The following is a 5,730-nucleotide window of genomic DNA, read 5'->3' as shown; positions in this document are numbered from 1 at the left end:
CGGCCGCCCCCGCGCTCCGCCCCGCCGCCGTCCAGCCAGTCAGCGAGCTGCGGGAGCCCGCGGAGGCGGCTCCTTTCCCGGCAGCGGCGGCGGCCGTGCCGGGAACCACGGCCGCCCCCGAGCCTCTGCCCCGGCGCTCCCGGTCACGGCCGCGGCGGGCGGGCGGCGGCGTTCCCCGCGCAGCCTCCGCACGGCCCCCGGCAGCCGTGGCAGCTCGGCGCGGCTCCTGCGCCTCGGCGCAGCTCGTACTGCAAGCGCGCTCGGCGCCTCCCGGCAGCCGGGCGGTGGGTTCGGGGGAGCGGGGAGGGACCCCCCTGCGGGGGCTGCCGCGGGGAGCAGAAGGGCCGGGCCACACGGTCCCAGCCTCGCAGCCCTCCTGGGCACCAGGCCAGGCAGAGGGGCACCGAACAAGTGGCCGGGGTGGCCGACCGGCCGCAGCAGGAACGAGGGGTTTGGGGTTCGATACACACGAATCGGGTGGAGTTTGTACCGTCAGGCGAGCCCCCCCCACGGAGCAGCCGTGCCGCTGCTCCTGATAATCCTTTGTCAAACTGCCGGCTTCAGCCGTTCCATACGCGTCCAACAACGCACCCGACCCCTCCGCACGGCCAGGCGGGAATGCCTTAGGGCAGATGGGCCGCAGGCCCCGGTCCCTGCCCCTGTGTCGTAATTACCACATTATTGAGAGTGGCTTATCTTAAGTCATTATTTGGTAAGTGACGTTAATCAGAGAGCAAGCTGAATTCCACTTGGAAATTGAAGTAGCAGCCAAAGAGTCTATTGGTTCAATGCACTGAATACAGCTTTGAAAAGGGTGAGACCACTGCCACTGTGTCTGTAGCCTGGCTGACTGTGGATGACGATACATACCTTCCAAACGATCCTTTTGTCACTCCCTGAGCCCATTTTTGAGGCTACTTTCAGTGATCTAATGTAACTCGATAGCATGGAATTGGGACACACTTAACTAGCCGTAATAGGAGACCCAGCTATTGCCTTGCAGGTGCATGTGTGGCTACCGTGGCTCGCAGGCAGCGCTACCGTAGCCTGGCTCACACTGGTGGGCTCTGCCTGCCTTGGGTACTCACAGCCGCTGAGCTGGGTCAAGGCACCTTGCAGGTTACACAGGGCTGGCGTGGCCATCTCATTTTCACACTTGCCCTTCAAGGTACAGGAGTGCGACTTTAAAAAATACCACGAGCCTATAAATTCAATAAATCTGTAATAATTAAAAAAATTCTTTGCACCATCACGTTGCAGGAGAGTACCTACCCAAAGATACTGCTTGCTGTAATTATATGAAATTGATATATCCCTTTGAAGGAAGAAGAACCTGCAATCTAAATAGATTTATTATATGCATGTTTGATAACCGTAGTAGATATAGCAGGAGCACTTGCCTTACAATGGAAGTTTAGTTAAAACATATGCATAGAGCCACTAAACATATGGAGGTCTAGGTGGAACATGGGCTGCATCACCAAATGAGCTAGGTATATTGAAGTAGCTCTTACGATGCTACGATTTCATTCCGTGGAGGGGGAATGCATGAAGACAATAAATAATTTGTAATGGAGAACCATCAGCAAAGTTTGAAGTATATTCCTGTGTATTATTTTTGTAGTACCACTTTGTTCTGTGGTTTAAAAGTGAACCCAACTGAATCCAACTGAAAGGAGTCTGTGGAGAAACAGAAGTGGGCTGTCACAAGTTAAAAAAGCCTTTGAGTACAGCTGCTGCCATGCCAGCTGCTTGCAAATGATTTTTTTTTTATTATTAAGTACCAACTTTTGACTTTTTCAGTATTGTAAAAGAAACAGCAAGCGGACCACATTAGCACAAAATGAGTAATACACAATGTCAGTTCATGAAAAATTGCCCTGAAGCTATAAAGGTGTCTTTTCTACATGCTTTGTTTAATAGGAAGCAAAATAAAAGCAAATGTGAATCTTAGGCGTTGCTGTAGATTGTATCATAGTGCAGAAGTAGTATGCAAAGCTAAGCAGCTTTCTTGAAGCCTGGGGTGAAAAAAAAAAAAAAGGCAAGGACACTTTCTGGCCAGGCCAGATAAAAGAGCATTGACTATATATTTAATTGGTGTTCCTTGCTTAATTTCTTTTCCTCACACCTTCAGCTCAGGCAGACCAGTGCTTCATTTCTGATGAGAAGGCAGCCATCCAAATATCAGCTTAATGAAAATGCTGTATCTCACTGCACTATTCCCACCATATGCCACTGACAAATTAGGTATATAGCATTAGGAGCTTTCTGAAACAAAAGTATGGGCAATACTTTTGCAATATATTTATTTTCATTTTTTAGACAACCTGAACTACCTGGACACACAGGCTTGTGTGATAGCTGATAGCTGATTTTTGTATAGGAACATTTTGAAGAAAATTTTTTCAAGTAGCATTGCATCTTTCTAATCCTGGAGTTTATTTGGGATATAGTTAACATCTCCATATAGTACACATAGAGGAATATAGGCCCACATGTAGTGCTTTGGTCTCCACTTGTAAATACAAATTTTTGGCCAAGCACAGAAAAATCTAAATGCTTTTCTATTTGCTGTATCCCTGTTAGTATACGTCATTTACCTTGTAAAATTTACATAAAGAGTATACATGCATTAACACCCACTGTTGTAATATTACAGTTTATATGCAAATGAGATAGATATAATTTCCAGGGAATTTTAAGTAGCTGAAGTAGTATATTCAAGAACAGCCCACGATGGTACTTTATGTAAGAGTAACAAAGAGTATAGAGAACTTCTTATGTCACCTGCAATTTTAAATTTTATTGGTTTGCTATTTTTATATTAGACATCTCATTATTCCTGTTCTCACATTAAACTTTTTGTCAATTGTAATGTTTAGAGAAACATTCATTTTATTATTGGAATTTATGCTAAAATATTTTCATGCTCTTTTTAAAATTATAGGAAAACTGAAAGATCTGGCCATGTTTTCAGATAATGGACTATTAACATTTTGATGACATTCCAATGTATCTGCATAACATTTTACATTATTTTATGTTAGAATAATTATGAAGATAGAAACTTCATAGTGCCACCTACTGCTGAAAACAGACATTTTAAAAATATTGCTAGTTTGGGTACCTTCAAATAATGGGCAATGGAGGAAAATATCTGTTGGAATCAAATCTTTCAAACCTCTGAAAAATGTTGGAGACAAGTCTTGACTTGCCGAGTGAATTCCAGTCACAATGAATTTCTGAACTTTGAACCAGTGTCTATTTTGACTGAGATGGTAATGAGAAGTGACTCTGAGGATCTGGGATTTTGACTAGAAGTTTTTTCAATGTTATGTCTTTAATAAGAACTTTAATTTTAAAGTTTTTCCCTTTTATGTCACTAGAAAAACACTGATGAAATGATTCTGTGAAACAAAACTCACTTTTCACTCAGTGATAAGGAGACATGTATTTTACAGAGAGCTCTGCACGAGGTATAAACCAAGGACCCTGGAATCAGCCTCACATGTGGCACAGACTCTGCTCCCTTCTTACATCACCAAGTCATAAGATGGATCCCTGCTTGGTTGTTGGCATAAGATGGTATGTTCTCAGCCACAATGGTTGGAATTCATCTTCCCCAACCCTTAGCAGCTAAAAGTTAGGTGAGGTTAACATACAGTCTAAAGTACAGCAACTGGTTCTTTCTTCACTTCACGGAGAAGACCCTGTCTCTGGTGCTAGTGAAATAGAAACCATATGCCTACAACCTTTTCCCACATCCCAGATACTAAATATGGATTATGAACTCATTTCCAGGAACCATGGAAATACAAGAAGAGGCAGGACTTTGTACATGAGTATGAATTCTTCCTGAGGAGAGTTCAACTTCAGATTTGGCTCCAAGGAATCAGGAATGGTTTGACTTTTGCTGGTACGTGTCTCATCCTGTAGAATAAACTGACATTGAAATGCTTTGAATGCGTGATTGTCAGAGTTTCTGTCTCGTTATGCCTTGATGACTTAACCTTATAAATTAATTTGCTTTCAAGTTGAACAATTCTTGAGAACAATGCATTTAAAATAGACAAAAGAGCTTGTAAGGACAACTTAGCCACTTTGTGGCAGTATTTTAGAAGCTTTTGGAGGCACTTTGCGCAATCCCCCTTTTCATTCACAGAGATGAAGGACTGCTGTCATGACAGTATCACTCTGCAGCCCTTCATTTTGCAATAGCAGCCTAATCTACTCAACAGATAACAATTTTCAGAAGAGCTTTTTGTACTGTACAGATGCTTATGTACAGGCAATTCTGGGTGCACATTTTACCAACGTTAAAAAATAAGAATTCACCTATTAAGTTAGTTTGATAAAAGAACAAGATAAAGAACATTTCTTAGTTGTTGAGCTTATTGTGTCTGTCATGCAGTGAAAATTCATGCTGACTTTTTGGTCAGTAAATGTTTTAAAAAAAATTATTTACTGGACTAGATTTGCCTGGGATAGAGTTAATTTTCTTCAAGTAGTTAGTATAGTGCTATGTATTGGATTTGCAATGAAAACTTTTAATGACAGAGGGATGTTTTAACTATTGTTGCGCAGTGCTTGCACAGTGTCAAGGCCTTCTCTGTTTCTCAGGCTGCCCTGCCAGCGAGCAGGCTTGGAGGGGCACTAGAAGTTGGGAGAGGACACAGCTGGGACAGCTGAGCCCAAGTGACCAAAGGGATGTTCCATACCATATGACATCCTGCTCAGTATATAAAACTGGGGAAGAAGAAGAAAGGGGGGGGGGCTTTCAGAGTTAAGGTGTTTCTTTTCCCAAGTAACCATTACGTGTAATGGAGCCCTGCTTCCCTGGTGCTGGCTGAACACCTGCTGATGGGAAGTAGTGCATGAATTCCTTGCTTTGCTTTGCTTGCATGTGCAGCTTTTGTCATTATCTCAACCCACAGGTTTTCTCACTTTTACCCTTCTGATTCTCTTCCCCACCCACTGGGGAAAAGTGAGCACGTGCCTGCGTGCGGCTTAGCTGCCCACTGGGGATAAACCACAATAGTCCTTTTTGGTGCCCAACATGGGGCTCAAAGGGTTCGAGGTAATGACAGAGTTGATTGGAGTTTGCTAGACTGAATTTATAGCTGTTATAGCTGTTTAGCTATCAATTGGCAAGGTCCTGTGCTTGCCATGGGGCTTGCTTGCCTTGGTGTATGTTAGACTCTAGTGTTCGTTAGCGGCTACTTTTTGCTCTTGCTGTTTGCTGTAGGGCTTATCATCTTACCCAGCTACGCCTGGGAGCATTTTGATAACAGCAATGGCACATGTCTGGGCTGGCTGATGGCCAGGGTATTGCTGCTGTTCTTGTGCTACTGTGCTGGACTGGCTGGAGCTCCAGTGTCAATCAGTCGAAAGAACTTTACCTGCGGGCAAGTCCATGCCGGAGCAGGACATTCCTAAGTGTCTGTGGCTGTGGATAAGTCCATGTCAGAGCAGAAGGGTCTGTGGCTGTAGATATGCCCACACCACAGCAGGTATACCCCTGAAAGGATTGCAGCCCAAAGCTAAGTGCACTGGAGAAGGCACACCTTGAAGTATCTGTGGCCATGGATAAGTCCACAACACAGACGAAGGAACTGCGGCCCATGGATAAGGCTGCACTGGAGGAGGTACACCTCCAAACAACTGTGGCTGTGGCCAGGCCACATCAAGTATTACCCCTGAAGAGACTGTGGCCCATGAGTAAGTCCATGG

The sequence above is a fragment of the Falco punctatus genome, assembly GCF_963210335.1.
Source record: "Falco punctatus genome assembly, chromosome: 8".
Lineage (NCBI taxonomy): Eukaryota > Metazoa > Chordata > Aves > Falconiformes > Falconidae > Falco > Falco punctatus.
The sequence above is the reverse complement of the archived record's forward strand: the minus strand, read 5'-3'. Positions refer to the sequence as shown.